At 40.3% G+C, this 21,741-nt stretch overlaps 1 long non-coding RNA gene across 2 annotated transcripts in view; it reads left to right on the plus strand.

Moving 5' to 3' along the window:
- LOC144207315 (uncharacterized) overlaps positions 1-21,741 on the plus strand; it is a 58,997-nt gene that overhangs the window by 23,258 nt on the left and 13,998 nt on the right. For both annotated transcript variants that reach the window (XR_013328626.1, XR_013328625.1), the window contains exons 5-6: positions 7,191-7,387; positions 8,077-8,168. This is a non-coding gene — a long non-coding RNA (uncharacterized LOC144207315). The remainder of the gene's footprint in view (positions 1-7,190; positions 7,388-8,076; positions 8,169-21,741) is intronic.

Genomic DNA, 21,741 nt, shown 5'->3' on the forward strand with positions numbered 1-21,741 from the left:
TTGTCAATCACTTCCCGTTACTGTACCAATACCATATTTAAAAATAATACATTTACTTGTTTCTTTTGATACTATATTACTGCTTACTCACACGACTGTAAATTGCTCTAACATCTGGGTCAGACACTATTTAACACATTGTCTGCCATTGACGGCACTAGGGGTCCCATTACATTTGACGTGGGAGGGTTTGCAGGGATTGACTTGCCCCAAAAAATATTTTTGGAAAGTCCCATTAACTGTTTTGCTGCAGATAAAAAAAAAAAAGTTTTGCATTGATTGTGTTTTGGACAAGAAAGCATCACCTCAGTCCATAAAGGCTGAGTGACTGTGTGAGTGTATGTATCTTAAAAAACAGTTGCTGTGAATGTGTCCACATGAGAGTGCACATATGCTGCAGTATGACCCATTATCCATAGCGCAGGTCAGAGATCCAATCTAATCTAGAGGATTTGTGTGCAACGTGGTTACAATCGGCAGAATGACTGAGGTAGTGGAACTGGTGGCCATTAGCTACCTGGGTAATTACAAACTGCTCACTGCTCATGCAGCTGCCTGAGTGAGATTGGTTATTGCTAAGGAGGACAGCTAACAATTATATTACATAGAATTCTAGCTCTTGCTGATGGTTACCGAAGCCCTACTGGGTTAGAAAATTGTTCATAATGCAGGCATGGACAACCAATTTAGCCCCCCATCATGTACTCACACACACAGTTGGATGTTGTGTCGCTGTTTCTCATCAATTGCACTTCAGGTTTTCATATAGATGTGCATTTTTATTTTGTGCTCTAAGCAGTAGCAGATCATTTGTTGTGTATTTCAATGTTGACTTCTGCCCTTATCTAATCAGATATACATTCGATAGACATTGAAGTGACTTGATGAGCATGTTTCCCCAGATACGAGCAGCTATATAGTCTTTTTTGCTTTACCTTGCAAAAGTTTAAAACACCAGTGCTGTGTGCTGCTATGATTGCAATATGAAGGTAGACAACTAGTTTCTATTTCTGTCTAAATGGTATTTAATTGATAGTCATTGACATTCGACAGTGGTGACATTTGAGGATGACGGGAACGTTCTGTGAGAGTACATTTGCCAGCTGTGTCATTTACCTATGCATTTTCACACAGTGTTGTTAGTAGGACTTCTTTAGTACAGAGGGAGGCAATGGTGCATTGTGGGGGCAGGAGAGGCTGCTAATTGCCGGTCTTTGGTGACTTGCTGTAAATGTGGGCTGCCTCATGGTGGCAGGAATGGAATTGCCTGGAATAAATACACCGCATAAGCAGGCATCGCTCTAAAAGGTTGCAAGCTGTTTCATCATGCTGTGCTCACTTGTTTGGACGTTTTGCAAACAAGAGAAAAATACTTCTGGTTTTGTATACTTTAAGTGGCTTCCCATTTAGAGGAAAATGTTTTTCCTTAGTGGTTTTTCTTTGCATTTCTGTTCAGGGTCATGTTAAACATTAACATTGAGTGTTTTGGTTAAAAATGGATTCATTAATTTGACCCTTGCTCTTGTTAGCTTCATATGCGAATGGGACAAGTCAATTTTCTTTTGAGTTCCAGGGATGTTATCGAGAGACTAGGGCTTTCTTGTCTTCATTCCGATCCAAAAAGACACACAGTTCTTTATCTCAAAGCAGGACTGAACCGACAGGCGTGTTCCACTTCTACCTTATCGCAGCCTCCACTATATATAGCCAGAGGTTATTGTTGCTGCTTCTGTCTGTTGAACTCACCAAAAACAACGTGGACAAAAGTTCACATAGTCAATCCTTGGAGGCTCTGTTGGTTTTAGAAATACAAGGATTTTCATAAAAAAATAGCATTCCACTTTGTTTTCTTGTTGAAAAGATGGACGATGGACATTTTTTTCTTATCGAGTATATTTTTGAGGAATGATATTAGGTTGAACATTTTATTATTATGATAACAGTAGTCTTTAGGAATGGCTATTGTAAAAGTTAATGATTGGGGTGAGGCATTCCTTCTAATACAAAAACTAAAGTTGTTTTCTTGTAAATATACATGACATCTGAACGTATTGCCAGGGTTCTCGTTAGTCTTTCGGTGGGCTCCACGCACTCCCTGCTGAGATGGACCGGTCAAGGCATTTGTAAGGACCCGAGGCCGTGTAGATAAACAAAGCAATCACTGAGGCACTGTGGCAGATCGGGACCTATGCGGCCCCCCTGGTGATGGAAGGGAACTGGAGGCAAGCTAGACATGGTGTAGGATTATCAAAGAGCCGCGATGTTTGTGTGTATGTATCAAAAGGCAAAGTAGCAGCACATCAAACGGCAACAAGACAAGGAGTTGTGTGTGTTAGGTGGCAGTTTTTCTGAGTGGGGGGTCAGTCGGGTGCTGTGTGGGAGAAAGTCTCAGACAGTGTCGAATTGCATTATGGGAATTCTTGAGCATGAACCTGTATAGAAAATAAATTGAGGAGGTTTCAAGGCAGGATAAAGATTTTAATTTTGGGGTTTAAATTTTGGCCTACGATTACAAATTCGAATTTAAATGTTGAGATTTATGCAAAGAGTTCTATAGTTGGACTTCAAATTAAAGTCCAAGTACAATAAAGGCAAGCATGTATTGATGTTGATTACGGGGAGGGGGGGGGGGTGCTGCTGCTACGAATGGGGTGCATCCAGCTTGCCAAGAAGTGCTTGTGCGTGTCTACGCACGAGCAAAGCACCACCGCACGTACGCCAATTTCTTCCCCGGGGGCTGTTGTTTGTTTCCCTGCTGTCACATCCGATACGAGCAAAAACTCCAAAGAGATGCAGACAGACACCTCGTTGATGACGTTCAACTTCTGAGGTCACACAGGCTACGCCGGGAATGCATAAAAGAAACAAAACAATGTTTAGATGTTATGTTAAGCAGCTGATTATTCATATTAGTATTTCCATGTCCACTGCTTTCCATACGCCACCTTTGATTAATATGGTGGGGAAATAGGGAGGTGAAAGGTGGATTTCCGTCTTGCCGCACGTGAGGTGACAGACACCCACGTGGTGCTATGCATGCTGTTTCGGGAATATCTCTGGGAGGGCTCGGGCATACAAATGAGGACGTTGGGCTAATAGCGTTTTATGACCCGCTACGGTTGCGGAATGATAATCAGCTCTCGTGATGAATGTCAATGAGGAAGGTTTATTAATGAAAGTAATGACACCTTACAAATGTTTACTTGAAGATTATTGATGGCTAAGGATACTACCCATTGTTTATGTGACTAATGATGATGGATGTTGAGGCGCTGTTTCATGGAAAGAAAACGTTTTCATATGTCACATGGTCTTTGTTGGATCTACCAAATTGAGGGTGTACTCTGGTTTCCTCCCACATCCTTAAAAACATGCAGGCTAGGTTGATTGAACACTCTTAATTGTCCCTATGTTGGAGTGTAAGTGTGAATTGTTGTTCATCTCAGTGTGCCCTGCGATTGGTTGATTGTCTCAATCCATATGACCTTTTTTAAACATGGCCAACAGCTACTCCAGTTCCAGTGTTCTTCCATGTGGAGGTTGAACCCAGTGATGAGGTTGTCAGAATTTAAAATGCTACCTACATTGACTGAACACAATTCAATACATTACATTTTCACAGAATGCCATAAATTACAAAACAGTTCAATACAGTACAAGGTCATGTACGACAATACAACACATTACAATTCAGTGAGTGCGTTCGTAAACCCAAACCTTCTTTCTGCTCTCTTATTCAATCTAACTTAAATGAAGTCAACGGAGGGTAAAGAAGTGGTGCTTGCCTCTTATTTTCCACTCTCTGTTCAATCCAAGCTTTCCCCTTTTTCGCATATTTGTTATTCTCAAATATCTGCCTGGCTAACCTTGGGAAATGAAAGGATGTTTCACTCTTGCATAGACAGGAGCGCACGAGATAAACGGTGACAAATCTCCTTCCTGTCTACGCACTCCACCATGAAAACACCTGTTTCTTTAATATTTATCCTCCTTTTCTACTTTCAAGATGAATGAGATGGGCTCGTGAGGCTGCCTGGACATATCTAAGTATCAGATGAGTCCAATAGTGGAAGGAGAACAAATATTAATCTCCAAACTGCCCAGCCGCTTGCTTGACCAAACACAGGTTTTCACGTAGGCACTCCTGGAAAAAAGATCATTTCTGGTGCAAATGTAGTAATTCTGTCAATAAAAGATAAATGTCATTAGTGTTACAGCAGCTTAGAGCATTCCTCAAATTCACACTGATGGGATTCAACTTTAATAGCAAAAGATACAGCAATGGAAGGCCATCTTTTGTTGGATGTAGGCATGTATTGTACATTTTGAAGGTAGTAGATGTATGGATTTTTTTCCACAACACATAATTCTCTGTAAAAACTTAAAATCTTCTGCAAGAAGACTGTACATTGCCTGATCGGAAATATTCTCCTTTCCAACAAAGTGTAAAACTTAATCAGCCCATTAATCAAAGAGTCTAAATTACAGCCTCACGCTCAAGATGTTTCCCTTATATATCGATGGTTGACAACTGATCGATCAAACAACTGACCGAGTAACTTGCAAATGAGCTAAGCCAGAAACCAACCAAAGACTGACAGGCCATTGCGCACATGTATGTAAAACTGGAAGGTATCTCCACACAGTCAGCACGTGGAATCCACCTGCGGAGCTCCTCCGTTATCTCCTTCCAGGCCCTTTCCGCGCCTGCCTTGTTAGCCGGGAAGCTGGCACCTTGTGCAAACCTCGCAACGACCTGTCAACCACTTCCCCGCCGCACAACAATGGCCCACAAATCACCTCGAGCGCCTCATGTCTACTCGCGTGCACAATTCAGACGCTGACAAATTCTGGGAGCTGTATGCCGCACTTCCTCTGAAGAACTACAGAGGGCAATCATGCTTTTTCATCCAAAAGAGCACAGAATAAGAGTCTGTGCTCGTATCCATGGTCGCAAGGAGCCAGGTAGAGTCTGCTGAAGAAGACTTTGGTCAAATTTTTTTGGCCAAAATGTGATCACACACTTGCCATAGTCCTTGGAAGAAAAAAAAGAGTCAGCCCAGCAGCCCACAGTAGAAAGAAAATGAGGAGGAAATTGAAGAGGAGGAGGAAGACCCACTTCAGTTCATACCGAAATGCCAAAAGTTGAGGCTGAGGCGTAGGCAACATATGCTCCCCTCGCCTAACCAAATAAGTCATCTGTTTTATTGGGGTAAAATACTCGGGAATGGATTAGTTTTCTCAGGATTTAATTAGTATTGACTACCATAACTATCAGACAGCCAAACACCATTCACTACTTTTGGGGTGCTGGAGCTTATCCCAAATAACTATGGGCACCAGGCAGGGGACACCCTGAATTGGTGGCCAACCAATCGGAGGGCACAAGGAGATGGTCATGTTCATAACTAGGGACAATTTAGAGCCTTCAACCAACCCACCATGCGTGTTTATTGAATGGGTGAAGAAACCGGAGTACCTGGAGAAAACCCATGCATGCCTTGGGAGAACATGTGAACTCCCCACGGGAGGTTGGCACTGTATTAAAATGGTGACTATATTGCAATTCCAATAATTTCTTGACAGCTTCCTACTAAAACTTGAGTTGAGTTAACTTTTCCGGAGCAGCCATGGTTATAATTGCATGCATTGAAATGGCTAATTATAGTGGTGCACTAGGAGTAGTGGTCACTATCGATGTGGTCATAATAGTAACACGGTAGTAGGATGGTAAAATGGGAATTGTTATTGTTATTTGCTTATAATTTGAATTCTATTACATATTTAGTATTAAATCAGGCAAAATCAAGCAAATGGCTAAATAAGCAACGGCCCTGTGTTTCAGAATGGAAGCTGTGAGGGTCACATAGAGTACTGTACCATAATAAAATATCCTGAAGGACCATTTGGTCTATTGTTTATCCTTCCATAAACTGCACATACTGTATAGAATACAACCTTGACATCATAGCCATAAACAACACCGTGTATAGAGGAGAAAATTGAGCTTTTTTTTCCACTTCTTGAATACAAACAACCAAAAGGCGACACTCAGCACCAGAGGTTTTCTTAATTCCATAACTTCAGCGATACTAATAATAGTTAAAAATTGTTAAATGAGCAAGAACAGCCATCCACTCTAGAAATGGTCAAAATGCCCAAGTGTCAACCTTTGAATAGCTACTCACTTTTGTGACCTCTGAAAGGGTTAAATACGTTAAATTCATCCATGCGAATGAGTCCTTGTTCATCCTAGCACAGTTCCAAGGCCTTCAGCCTTCGCGAAAGCATCCATAAATGTACCGCTTCCTCTTTAATTGCCTTCTTTTGTGATTATGTAGATTGTCAACAAAGCATCCCACGGAGATCGAGGCATCACCTTTGTCAGTCGCAATCAGCCCCTTTCACTGTAGAAGCTTGCAATTACCCCAACATTTAACCCCAGTTGTTTGCTGAAATGGCCATTTTTTAGTCATCTCGCAATTTGAAGAGTGACACACTTGAGCAGAACACAAAAGACTATCACCATAATAGACCCGACAGTGTTAGTATTTCTCCCTCTTCTGTTCTCTTTCTTTGCCGACGGAGCGCATGTATAATTCACAGTGGCGCTGTCAATCCGCCGCCAGGAAAAACATGGATGCCGGCTGACGTGGTGCGACCCCCGCCTTTAAACTCTGCACAAAAACCCGCTTGCGGGGTTGGAATGTGACGACTGAACTCTTGTTAGACTGAGAAATGTGTTAAACAGAAGGAGGGTAGCGGAGAGAAAACGTAGGGCAAGTTCAGCAGGCCCAAAATGGCCAACTGTACAATATCTCATCTTCAATGCTTGTCTAATGTATCATATTTGCACCATTTTAATGGCTTATGCATCACTAATGGAACAAATCCCAAGTGTTGCTTCAATGCCATTTTTTATTATGGTCGTGAGTCTGATTCCCATCAGTTGTTGTACCAATATCACATATTTTCTATCTATTAAAAAACTGGCCACCAGATGGTTCTTTCATTCATCCCTTTTCTTTCTTTATATACATCCCATATTGCATCATATGACATGTAATTACATGACTGAAATGTTCAATAAAAATAAGCAGAAGTCAGCTGTTCATTATTGCCTGTGACAGCCATCCTAACATAATCAAACATTTTTCTCTTACACTCTCTTTTTGCTCTCTCTCACACAGGTTCACAACACGAAAATCTGCCGTCGCAGCTATTTCTCAGCACCCACGCCTCACAGTAGCGGGCAAATGGTAATGTTAGTGGAAGGATGAGCAGAGGATGGGTGGGCTAATCCCCATTGTGCTAATCTGAGCGTCGCCTGTTGGATTGCCTTAAATTGATGGCTTGACAAAGACCGCTTCAAAGAGGCGATGCTGAGGTGAATTTTCTTAGTTTCTTAAGCCTTTCATACACTAATTATGATTTCCCTTTTCAACCCCCACAGGGCACTCGTTTAACTCATTAACGCCTTTAAGCATTTAACTGGATTGTACTAGGAGGGGTTCATCCCCCCCTCTTCCAAGAAAATTGAATCAAACTAAATAGAATGGCATCACAAATAAACCAAAATAAAACCCATCTCTGAATTTAAATATTTAATATATTACTGTCATAAGAAGTGTCAAAATTTCAACCTGCGCGTCGACTCAATTTGGTGGTTTGCACCACTTTTGTTTTTGTTTTCTAGTTCCTAGCACAAAAGGGCAACCCACTAGCTTTTCCGTCCCACGATGCCATTGCCCGCTGGAAAAATGAAATCTGTTATGGAGGGTATGGCATTTAACGCTAACAGGAGGCTGCAGGGGGTCCTATGGGAGGATTTTTTTGTTTCAAGAGGTTGGGGCTCATGAGTTGTGGGGAAATGGAGGCCAACTTGTAAACTCGGGCATTCCCAAAGGAACTGGTGTTAAGAAAACACTTTTGTTGCCAATCCTCTCCACCTGAACAGCATCTATGCTGAAAATCAATGGCGGGCAACAACAAAAAATACACAAGATTCTTTGCCAACAGATTTCTTCATCCTGTCGGGGGAAATGTTTCATTGCTGTTTTTTTTCCGTCCCTATAGGTGAAGCTGCAAGGTGGAGGAGTATGCATGAGCAGATAAGCCCTCTTCTCGTGTTCTCTGCCTCCTGTGCCTCGCCGCTACTGAACTGATAAGTACTTCACTTTGTGTTACAATTCCAATCTAAATGACTTTCAAGGTTCTATTTTGATTTATTGCAATTGGCTGCCAAACAGCAGGGAAGACTCCAGCACTTGGATGGAGGAATGACTGTGATATCATTGTCCATTAGTGGCCCCAATCACTCATTTTGTAACGATAACCAGACATTGATCCCTCGGACAATGACATAATATTTGCCTATATTACAAAGTCTTTCAAATTTTGGAAGCGGTTTGATTCAATAACCTTAGGTCTACTCATATTTTTGACAAAATACATTAAGTTTAAGGATTTTTATTTTTATTTTGCTATCCACGGTAGCAGTTCCTTTTGAATTCTAGGCAGGGAAAGTCTATAATATCAGAAAAATATCAGATAAACTGAAGTGGAGGATGGTAAGAACAGTCAAATACAAATCATAGACCAGCTTTACAGATAAAAAATTCACAACAACTTCGCTGCAGATGGCATCACTGTTTATAGTTCAACTCAAATTAACGGCACCCCACTCCATCATATTTTATCTCATTCAATGCATGCAACAAGTAATGACTTCTTTTTTCTTTTGTGTAGAATTCCAGCTGAAATAATAAGTCTTGAAGCCTCTTTTTGATCAATACTAAGCGTACAGACAGCTGCGTCCGTCGCCCTGTGAATATAATAAATCATGTTTCTAGGATATTATTGACTCTACCACATGCATTGTAAATATGTGCAGTAATTCAAAAGTAAAATAATGTGTTGGGAGGGAAAAAAGCGGTAACAACTTGAACTAGGTACACCGGAAGGTGTGACAATATATCGATATGGTGATAAATCCTGATACTTTTTATCCCAAATATTTATCAAAAGCAAAGTCAGTTTTTCACCCTTCCCTGTCAAAATGAATTGGACGTCCATTGCTGGCAATGGCAGGCAATGAGTTAAAAATTCATTTACATTTACTAATTACAATACTGTTGCAATAATATAGTCTTCTATTATTCATAGGAATCTTTTACTAAAATATTCTCCGTCTGTGAGGAAGACAAAAAAAATCACTGATTATTCGCCACAATTTAAACTATATAATCATTTTTTTTACTTTTAGAAATATTTTTTCTCTATAATAGCTGTATTTTAGAAGACTTTTTTTCCAGATGTGTGCATCGAGATATTGATTTTTTAATCTATCTACTATTTATCTAGCCAATGAATGAGACTATCATGCATCGATCATGGGCATGTCGGCTGATTTCACCATCCATCACTATACAGTCTGCAAATGTGTTTGCGTGTGAATGTCACATGGCAGTCACGTGACCGCTCATCCAGTTCAGGTTTTTGCCGTCCTCATGCACGCCTGAATGCGTGTGCACAGAGAAAAGAAAAGAGAGTATTTTTGAAGGCTGTCAGCTCAGGCGGGGTGCTGTCATCAAAGATGATGGGTCATTTTTCTCCATCTCACTTGCCTTTGAGAAGCAAGTTTCCCTCCCCCACCCCACTTTTAAAAATAACATGCATGATAGCACCTGACTGACTTTCTTCTCTCTAATATATATCACTTACTTTTTTTTTGGACACTTAGTAAACTGTTTATTTTTGCATGTGAGCTTACTAGTCACAAAGTGGAAAAAAAGTTTCCCCATTGACTTTTTTGATGGAGTTTGATACAACTTTAGAGAAATAAATCAAATTTTGCCCAAAAACAAAGCAAAATGAAATAAAATAAGCAACGATTTGAGGGGGGAAAAGCGGCAAAAATTATACAAACTAAGTGAAGATGTTCTCCCTTTTATGTGGAAAAATTATTCCAAGGCACTGCAAAAATAACCTGTAATATTGCAACAAAAAATATGGCACCCAAAACATTAGGAATTTGACAAATTTGGAAAAAAGTTCAATTTTTATGACATGTTTTTAGAAGAAAAAAAAACCTAATTAATGGAGTAAAATGTTCAATGGAAAAAATATTGGCAAAACGTTTTTCTATAGCATTAAAGTCAAATCGTTACTGTTTTTAAAATACTTCCTTTTCTATTGCCATTTCTTGCTATAGAAGAAATTGCTGTGTCCTTATCCTATAAATCCAAAGAGGACTAGTGTCTTCTCCACAGTGTTCTAGCGTGCTGAGTGCAATAGTAAGCCATGGGGGAATCTTTGTCCTGCTTGTCACGCCTTGATCTTTTGACATCTTTTCACACACTCTGTAAACAATATTACAACAACATCCGCGACCCCGGTGGGCGATATTCATCATCCCCTGCCGGATCCTTCCTAAATGTTTGCCCATAAGGATGACGGATTGATGGTGACCTCATCCTACTTTTACAAGCGTTCCCATCCAAGACATCTTTGGGCCGCGGTCCTGCGCGATTCAAAGAGCTGTCAGCACATTAAAACACGCTGATGGATAGAAGGGCTGGGGGGGTGACGGAGGAACTGCTCTTCGACAAACCTCATTGACCTGCTCTGTCTTCTAATTAAAAATCCATAGTCACTATGTCACTTTAACTAAGCACTGTGGGCCATAGTACAAATTGGACAAAATAGACAAATGTGACCCCTGGCCGCAAAAAACTAAGAAATAAATCATGAGTATCGATACTTTTGCAATCAAACAATATATCCGCGTACAGCAGTTTAATATGAATACTTTGGTACTATTCAATACTTTTGATAAGGCAGTTCTTGGCCTTCAAAAAAATCATATACTATTAGCCTCATCTAACTATAAGCCTATAAGCCACAGGGTTCAATATGAAGTAAAAAAGTAGTATCTTATTGTATTGTATTATAGTTAATTATGTTATTTTCTTTTTCCATCTAATGACTGCCACAAAAAAGGGACTTCCATGGCCTTTTTTTTCTTCGTCTGTGGTAGTATCAAGTTGCCCGGAGCGTCTTTTAATGAGCCTTTGCAACAAAAATAACCATATTGATGCATTAGCTTGTGCTGTTAACAATTTCACGAGGAAGAAAACCATGTCATGTCCGTTGGGGGATTTTCACCTCCAGATTGGACTTGCGAGACGAAAACTGACTGGTGGCTGTCACAAAGTTTTCTGTGAAACGATCTGATCCGTGTTAAGGGTGTCGCATAGCGTTATCAGGACGACAATAGACCGTTAACGCTTAGAGGAATGCCGTGACTGGAGACAAACCATAGAAGAAATGTATCATATTTTTGTTTAGATGAAATATGCAGTTATTACCACATTTTTTAAAACTAATTTTTCCCGAAATTCATTTTTGCGGTCCCAATCTAACATCCATTTGTAGTCATAGTGTTGCCTCACTTCTTTTTGTCATGGTCCATTAAAAATACATATATGCAAATTAAAATGTGTTAGGGAAATTTGTTAACAGTTCAAAATAAAATAATAATCATTTTAATCTACTTCAAACAAACAAATAAATCTATTGTAATAAATTGGATAAACGAAGAAGAAAAAAGACATGAACTCAAATAGGTGTGGCCCATGTGTATTGTGCTCTGGGAATTTAGTGATTTATTTTTGCTTTGTCTTATAAATATCTTCATGTACTATTACAGTAAATATGGACAGTGTAGACTTGTTATTCCCAGTTATCTTGTCCCTTTTCATGCCTCAATTGCTTTTTCTTATTGAGGAGTGTCCAGCATTCCCAGAGGAAAAATCAACAACTACCTCCACAACTGCAACAATTACGTTGAAGCTCACCGTAAACTAACCGTAATCATCTATCAACCATTATCTCTCTAAAGCATCCATTCCACAAAAGGCTCAGCTAGGAAACATTGGTGGAACAAAAAAGAGACAAATTAACCAAAAAAACTCCAATTAGTCCATCAAAAGAGACACTATTGTGTTGCTATCGATAAGCGTGAGACGTCAAATGCGAATGTATCTTTAGTGATGTTTGTGACCGGGAAGAGTTTCTTTTCAAGGGGAGGATTGCGGTTGCCAGGCAACAAGCGGCAGAACCGATTGAGGGCTGAAGTGAGAACAAAAAACAGAAGGGCCTCATTCTTCTCTCAACTGTGCATGCTTTCTCTTTCATGCATATGCAATGTCAATTCTTTGCACAGTCAAAATTAGTTTTTAATCTGCTTGATTAAACTTTATTTCCGATTTAGAGCCTATATTTTAAATGAATGTGGCTTATAGTTAAGTGCGGTTTATATATGTATATATGGATTTGTACAGGCCAAGAACTTTGAAATGTATCAAAATATACATATTGAAATGTTTGGGTAACTCTTGATGGTAAGGGAAGATATTTTTGTATTTACTTTTAGGTTTTTTATTTACGTAGCATCAAAAATTGTTTTTGGATGGAAATAGAAAAATGTTTTTTTGGAATATCGACTTCACAACACTAGTCTTTAAGTGTCAAAATACTTCGGCCTTACATATGACCGAATACCGATTTCTTGTCAAATTTGTTGCCGGTAATTTATAGTCATCTACACCTTTATAGTCCAAAAAGTACTGTTACTAATAGTGACCAACTAAATAACGTAGTAACTGCCTATTGACTGAACGTAGACAATCGCTTGACTGAGGAAGCTAATTGACAAAAAAAAACGGTCTATTAAACTACTGACAAACCAAGTAATTGACTCACTAACTGACTAAACAATGTTACTTTGGCACTTGTATTTTGCTGAGGGCCATCTTGCAACCATAAAATGCAATAAGGAAGATGAATCACCCACTGAAATAGTCAATGTTCACAAATTTCCAAGCATTCAGGCGTTTTCTCTGGCCGAGTTCTGATCTGATCAATTTGATGCCCATATGGCCTACAGGGGTTTCTAATGGAGTCATTAAAGGGCAGCCATTGCACAGAGTGGTAAAGGGCCTTGTGTACTTTCAGTCAATATGAAAGGGACATCATAGGTAATGTTTGGTCATCGATAATGGCAAAGAAGAAAAAAATACTTCAGTAGTTATATATTCTTCCAGCAATAAGAACATGGATTTGTCTCTTATTGAAATACAAAAAAACACTAGGCAGGCTCAAATCAGGCTCATTGTTTAAAATCTTGAATCTCCTTTTCCAAGTAGTAAAACTCATTAGCCACCATTCACCAATTAATGTTTAATGTTGGTTAAATGGCGGTAGGAAATTGGCACGGTCATTTTATTTTCACTGGCGTGGAATTAGGTTAAAAAAAATATTTTTTAGTATTAACTCCTTGGCTGCCATTGACGGTGATATACCATATTGACTGAGATGTCGAATATGATTGGACATCTAACACTATTAACAGCATTGAAACATGATCACTTGATTTTATATCTTGATTTTTTTGTGATAGTGATTGTTTTTTTATGTGTAATTATTGTCTTCAAGTAGACAATAAATTAAGAAAGTTCTTTCAAAATAATTATGAATAATACAACAATAAATAAATAAATAATCCACCTTCATCATAAAATAAATATTCTTACCTTTGGTGAGAATTGACAACAATTGAGGCTGCTTTGAGCTCACCATTGACGTCAGCCAATGAGCTAACATTGTATAAAACGCTAATGAAGGATGATTTGCGTGCACATGAGAGGATGAGAGAGAGAGGCTGGAAGCTCTTCCAAGCTTTTTTTGCTGTGACGCACAATCCTAACTTAGCCACACACTAAAAATTTGGTAATCGTTGCCAAAGTGATGTGAATCACATCTCTATTCAAAGCCCATCAGGTCAGGATGAGAGACGTTATTCTAGAAAAGAAATTTGAGTTTGTTTCTTCTTCTCTATCCTGTGGGTATACTACTCAAACAACAGCATAACCAAAGAGGAAAATATAGGAAAAATCTGGTATTATGGTGCCTTCAGGCGAAAAAGACACACAAAACAAGTTTTTTTTGTGAAACGAACACAAATGAACTAATCATTCATTTTCCGTGAGGCTTTTCCTCACGAGGGTCGCGCTGGTGCTGCAGCCTATCCCAACCAAATGTGGGTAGTAAATCAGGGGACACCCCAATGAGTTTATTACTAGTTTTAAGGCTGGGTTAGGGTTTTGAGACAGGATTGGGTTTTTAACACTAGGGAGTAGAGAAATGGAAAACCTATTTCAAGTCCACACCATGGGAGATTCAAGATCAATACTTAGCTTTTGAGAGTTTGGCAGTTCCAAAGAATGAAATAAATCCCAAACATAATAAAAAGTGAACAATTTGATTACTTTCTTGTAATTAGGACAAGATTTTAAATACGACATTTCCAGCCCGTCTATTCGTAAGATGACTTTTACTGGAGAGGAAGCAGATGGCTAAAGTTTTAGTTATAAGTTGCCAGCACCCCGAGGATCCGGACCATCGATTACACCCGCGCACGCCTTTTCGGAGCTCGTAAGCTTGCTCGTTTTCAATCACTGACATACGAGGGCAATCAAAGCAGCGCCGGTATTAAACGCCAAATCTCTCTTTAACAAGCGTATTTGCACACACGTCTGCATAATTCCTTGGCGTATATTTTTAAAGTGTGGTAAAGTCCCCAGATGGCTGGCGCTTACACCACACTCGTGATTCATACTGTCTAGCGACTTTTATTTTATATTGGTGTGTTGATTAGGCGACCAGAAAGCAGTGGCCCAAAGTTAATATTCGTGAGAATCCAGATACAGCACTCTGTGCCAGATGGAGAGAAGTAAGTCCAGATCAGGACCACATGTTTCAATCCAGAAGTATTTTAGTTAGTAATACCTTTTTTTGGCTCCCGATACCAAATCCGACACCCAGCGAATACTGTACTGATACCATGTTTTATGAGCAAATATTCTTTTTTTTCCCCTCTGTAATAGTAACTTACTGCATATGAACTTGAGTGCAATATTTCAATAATTTATAACACTGTTTAATTACTTATTGGAAACTACAAGATGTGCAATCCATTGGAAGTGGGAGGGTTGGAAGCGAATGAATAACCATGCATTCACTGACACCCTCTCATTTCAAATGGGTAGGATGTCTATTTGTAATAAACTCATTGAAATTCACAGCAGAAGCTGGCTCTCAACTTGGGTAGGGCGAGCAGCAGTTGGAAGCGAGATCTCGAAAAGTACACATTCGGCATGTTATTTCTTAATACTCCCAGATTCTGATGACGCCATTTTTGTGCCATTTTGGTACCTGTACCAATACTAGTATTGGTATCGATGCAACTATAGATTCAGGACATGATTGAGGAGTGAAAAAAAGCTTTGGTTTTCTGCCCTGTAAGTATTTACACATCCACATTTATTGGGTTAAATGTCAAAGAAGTGCACCCCAGCTGGGAACCATATTGAGTGTGTCCTGGGAGCAGATGTCACCCAAATCTAATTGGAGACTCTTCTAGCCTCCAGTATGGAAAGTAGCCCTCGCAGTACAGCTGAGAGCTATCCAGAATGAAGCGCCAACTGATGTCGGTCGTGTCCAGAAGCAGTAAATGTGGTGCCACTGTTTCATCGCACACTACCATGCATCAAATCCAATCATCAGCTCTTTTTTCTATTGGAAACTCACCAGTCCTGCAAAACAGGATTTATAAAGTCTATTTATCTGCCTGTCTAACTAACACAAGAGTTCCATAGCATTACTTGTGACTTTTAAGTCATTGCTGTCTAATATGTACTTGTTGAGATGTGGTTTCCAACAGCTGGTCACCCTACACTGGAAGGAACCATCTTTAAAACATTGGTTTCCATAATGTTACAAGTGCATATCAGTCAGCCTTATGAGGGAAGTCAGCTTCCAGGCTTAAGGGGGCTCATTTTAGTCCGACCCGCCGTTCCCCACTCCTCGTAGCAAAAGAGGCAACGGATGGCATTATCACGGATGACACATCGGGAGGTCCGCAAGAGACCGATGTGCTAGCTTAATCAATGGCGACGTGTTGACCGTTCACCTTGGAGTTAGTTTGCCAACTTGCCCAGCTAATTGACTTGCGCACAGGGACAGGCGGCATGTGGGGAAACAGCAAGGAGAATCGATGACATGCTTCTTTTAAATCTCATCTCTGCGCACTAATTATGAAATGCTTGCAATTACTACAGGCATCAAGTGGTAATACGGCACAGTTCAGAAATTGTGGGTTCTAATATGGGCTCCTGGCTTCCCATCTGGATATTCTAACATGATACAAATATGGTATGGCAGATATAAAAAAATGATAACCGGAACACATTATTTAGCCCGTTTATGCACAAATTGTTATTTCCTTTTTTATTACCCGTTTTCTGTAGATCCCTTTAGGACATGGCTCTCAATCTTGTATAGAGTGGAACAATATATATTTTTGAAACTGTTTGCATGGGTTGGAACAAAAACCAGGGACCATAACGGCCCATGAGGACTGCTTTTTAGATCCCCAGTCCCCTCTTTGCATCCAGATTAAACACCATTTCACCATCATGCTTTCACAAAATGCTCATGCGTTTTCTAACCCGAGGTTCCTCTATGGTTGAAAGCGGGAAGTGCCCGCCACAAACACTGGCTGAGGCAAATTGTCTATTTCCTGAGGGGAGCGAAAGGGGATTAAAAGGGAGCATTTTCTCCTGGGAACACACTTGTATCTCCTCACGCCAGCCAGCTTGTCATCGCAAGGGTTGCACTTCCTTCAGCATGTTCAATTACAACAAATTCCCATCAGAAATATGTGAGTTCACAGCAGAAGAAAGGAAAGACAGAATTGGCAATACGCTACTCTAAAAATTATATCTCCAATGCTGTTAAGTGGCATGGCATGACATTCATTTAAATGTATACATACACTGTACTTTTGGGACAACAAGGCACACCCAAATTTAAATGGCAGTGTTTATTTGTATATAACCGCACTTGACTTTAAACTACAGGAATATTTATTCTAAAGACCACTGTTGGAACAATACTAAAAGTTCAAAGTCAATTGTTATCTGAAAAGTTGCTCAATACAATTGATGATGATAGACTTTTGAGAAGTAAAGTAAGGCTCCCGTAAAAGAGGCAAACCTGACACTTCAAATGGAATGGGCGTTTAATGCCGTCAATGGTAGCCAGTGTAATAGAAATAGAAATAGTTCTTCTTCTGGCCACTTCAAACGGATTGGACGTTTAGCACGTCATTGCCAGCCAATGCTTTTTACTTTTAAAACATAGATGAAAGAGAATTATAGTATCAAATAACTTATTTGATACTTGAGCACTATTTTTTCTCAAATGTCTGTTTACTGATATTAACCAACCAACGTAAACAGTTAAATAATACTCAACTTTCTTCTCAACAACTACAAAGGCCACACAGACAAAATTGCCAGAAAATTGATTTTAATAAAAATGAGTGCAAATTCTCACCTCATTTTCTGAACCGCTTGATCCTCACAAGAAACACGGGGGGTGCGGGAGCCTATCCTAGCTGACTTCAGGCCAGAGGTAGGGGTCACACTGAATTGGTGGCCAGCCATTAGCATTGCATAGGGAGACAAACAACCATTTACACTCATACTCACACCTAGGGGCAATTGAGAGGGTCCAATCAGCCTACCATGCATGTACACGGAATGTGGAAGAAAACCAGAGTACCTGGAGAAAGCTCACAATGGCCCAGGGAGAACATGCAAACTCCAAAAAGGTGGACCAACCTGGAATTGAACCCATGTCTCCCACTGTGAAGCCAATGCTCTAGCCAATGCTCTAGCCAATGCTCTAGCCACTCAGCCACCGGGCCACACTGAGTGCATAGTTTCCGACTTGTTTTATCCAATGTCCACGATGCTTTTAAGGAACAGGCGTGAACACTATGTGTAAATGCAATTTAGGTGACTGGCATAACAATTGTGCCAGTGGCCAGCATGCATTTCCGGCATGTTACTGTCAGCCCCGAGGCAGCCAGATGTTGGCATTCACACTGATGGGGAAAGGCTGGTGAGCCGCCGTGGCTTGGCCGCGCCAGTATCCCCGTCTAATAAGGCCTGCCAGGGCTCTCTCTAAGTGACCGCTCCAGCCAAAGCTCACTCTCACTCCCTTGCATAGACAGGAAAAACTCAGTGCGAGACCCAGCATATAAATGTCCAATGACACTCACTGCTCCCACTTCAGTGGAAAATCAACAATGTTCGCAGGCCTGCTTTGACCTATGCATCTTTTTTGCCCAAAATCAAGACTGGCATTGGGTATTGAGAGGAAGTAACCTAGGAGAGATCCCCATAGTTTACATGAATTGGGTGTCCTTTGTCAAATGCATCATTTGCAAGGGCATATATTTAGGGAGGGAGCTGACAAATCAAGATATTTCTTCTGATTAGTGGGGCACTGTTATCCTGGCATCCATTATTATGGGCCGTCTTTGAGTCAAGTGCAAATACTGGGAAACTTGCTACCTGTATTCCATGCTCAAATGTGACAATCTGTCCCGATGTAGTTTTGTTCTTAGCTGCGTCTGAAGGTTGTGCAAGTCACCATTTGAGACGTCAAAATGCAATCAGAAGCACGTTATGGATGTGTCACTTGTGTGAAGGTGAGAGCCTCCGCCTACTTGACACAAGCCAGCACTCTTATTGCATTTTTTAAACTGAGAAAAAAATAGTGAAAAATACAAGGAAATGTATCAAAATCAAACAGCGAGTCATGGATTTTTAGAGCCCAAATGATTGTTTTTTTTTTCTTGCCCAGCCAAGGTGATAAATGGTTGAACAGTTTGGCAATTAGTTTGTATCAAAATGTATATTAATATTTTGACATTATACCCATTATAAAATGTATCAATGGGGAGCTGTTAGCTAGGAAAAAAAAAACAAAAAAAACCTTTCCATGCTATTGATTCTGCCTTGGGGCTAAAAATGGAGGACCACTACTGCACATAAAATCCCGTGATAGCACTTATTTGAATACTGTTTTTGCACATGACAAAAAGACGAGTGCAACGTGTCCGTAGTGTTTGTGTGTGTCCCTGCGTGTGTCTGCCAATATTTTTGCGAATGTGTACACAAGCGTGAGAGGCTACTAAGCAGCCTGGCCGGTGATGAGCCGTGGTGGTGATGAGTACTTGGACGGCTGAAAGGAAGGACACAGGAGTGGATAGACTTAATGGGCCATAAAGCAACTTTCTCACGACTTTGAGCTGCAGCGGCAGCGTTGGCGTTTGCCATCGATTTTGCTCCCAAGTGGCGTCCAATGTCTTGCAGGATCACTTACGAGAGTAAAACGGTAAACAACCAAAAAATAGAAAAGCAGTCGAGCTCATTGGCCTTAGGAGATCATTTATATTGACTGTAATTTCCATAGCTCAATTAAATACAATATTTATTTGCATCTTCATTCTAAGATACACATGTTATATAAAAATATGCACTTTTTTTTCATGACTCATAGCAACTACCAGAGGGAGCCCCCAATACCACCTTTAACTCATTCATTCGTGTTCTTATATTGTTGGGGGATCATAAAATTGATCAGTTCTCGGAAGCGAGTGTGTCATCGATGTACCTTTTCCATTTTTAATGAGTACAAATACCTGAGTTGCCGTTCTACTTTTTGGCACTGGCGCCAATTAGCTGCAGAGGAATCAATAAAGCCAAACTCTAATGTCGAGTCCCCTCCAGTTCCGACGCGACCTCGGAAGAATCTGTTTCTGCTGATTAGTCTGAAAAGCTGTTAGGGCAGAATGGTATCAAGATCAAATTACAGGTCTAGCGCCTCGTTTGCAAGTAGCCAAGTCACAGCATTTTTGGCTGAAAACGGTGTTCCTCTCACTGTCGAACCCTAGGGGATCCTCATGGTCGTTAAATATGCTCCATTTTTTTTGGGTGTCCTAATTGAATGGCCAGATGACTAATGACGGCTGTCATTGTAGCGATCCAACCGACTCAGACACACAATCTTTACCTTCTTAATCTTGCCCGCTGGGATGTCCTTTGCACAATGACAAATCCCACAAAAAGTCTTTGAAACAAAGATATTGACTTAAAAATATGCCATTTATTTCAGCTAATATAATCATTTGACGTTGCTTTTATGCATTTTTTCAGTTTCAGCCCAATTGTAATTCCTTAATTCCTCCAGGTTTAGTTATATTCATTTTCCATTTCCTCATAGTTTAGTATAATCCCATCAGATTTATTTTCTATTCGGAAACTGTTTTTGAAATGTAAACGTCCCCCCGCCCCCCCTCCTATATTTCTGAAGGAAGGCATTAATGTGAATAAAGGCATCCGGGCCTTAGAACTAATTTGACCTTTGCTGTGGAAGAAAATAAAGAAAGTTGAAAGTAATTTAAAAGTGTCTGCCCTAGGCCTGCAGGAGATGAGAAATAATGAGCAGATAGCAACAATAAAAGTGGAATAACAGCAGGATTAGCTGTAGCCTCATAGGCTGCTGCCCAGCGCATGTTATTATTTACAAGGCCTGGAGCAGACGTCGCTGCAGATATTAATAATATTGTGTGAGCAAAAAGTATAAAAAAAAATGCATTTGCTCTTTCCCAGGTGCAACGTGTGCGGGAAACAGAGGGGCATCATGGGTAGTCATTAGTGAGCTGCGGGGTCTTGTTGTTTACGCCTGCTTTGTCAAGCTAGTGTGTGCGGGTAACCAAAAGTCCCACCAAGGAACCGTGGATGGAGCGAGGTGATGTCACGTCAACGTCTCATTGGTCCTTTTTGATGCCGTGTCTCGTGAAGTCGGGACTTTTCCTCGGGGGTTTTAGGGGATTTTGAAAATTCCAAGGCGATGGACTAGTGATATCTTACTCAGGTCACGGGTAGTCTTAGCTGGTCTCAGGCAATCTTGTGAAGTCCAGCTTTTTCTGTGCTTTCCTTGTAGCCTTGTGTCACATAATGGCCTCTGGCTTCAAACCAGGTTGATCTCAGTCATGGGATCTCATTTGCAGTATTAGGAGGTCTCCATTCAGTCGCATTGATGTGTCTAGCTTCATCTAGCTGGGTCTAGGTTTTCCTGATTTCCAGGTTTGTCTTGTCGGTTTTTAGGAGGAGTCAGATGATTATGTCTGGTTGGGCATGTTTTCAGAAGGTTTGAGTTGGTAGATGGCCTTGGTTTAAATGTAGGATACAGTTGGACACATTTAAGGTGGCCTTTGTTGGTGTCAGGTCATGTTAAGTGCTTCTATTTGCTCCCATGAACCTTTTCTGGAATTTCTTCATGTGCTTGTAGGCAGTGTTTGTGTATCAAAACGCTTTGTGCAGTGCTAGATTACTGTGTCATAGTGTGGTTGTGTTCTGTCATGATCCCATATGGTCTAAAAGGAATTTAGCAGTCTAATGTAGTCTCAGTCTGTTTTTTTCTTTTTATTTCTGTGGTAGGGTAAAGCCACTTCATCTTGTCTTTTGCAAACTCGTCTACTCTGGTGTGGTTTTCAAATGGTTTCAGGCACTGAGTCCTGTGTGGTCTCACACAGTTCCGTGTGATTTCTACTGGCCTCAAGCATTTTAAGGTATTTCTGCAGGGATTTTATGTTTTTGTTGCTTTTTTCCCCAGTAATCTTTTTCATCTACCATCTTGAAGCACTCCTTTTTTTGTAAATATCTGTTTTTACTCCAGCAAATCCTGAAGTACTTTGCCTTTAATGTGGAATGCCATGCCACGTGAGATTTACACTGCGCTTATATTTTTGGACAATAATGT

Source organism: Stigmatopora nigra, chromosome 14, assembly GCF_051989575.1.
Source record: "Stigmatopora nigra isolate UIUO_SnigA chromosome 14, RoL_Snig_1.1, whole genome shotgun sequence".
Classification (NCBI taxonomy): Eukaryota; Metazoa; Chordata; class Actinopteri; order Syngnathiformes; family Syngnathidae; genus Stigmatopora; species Stigmatopora nigra.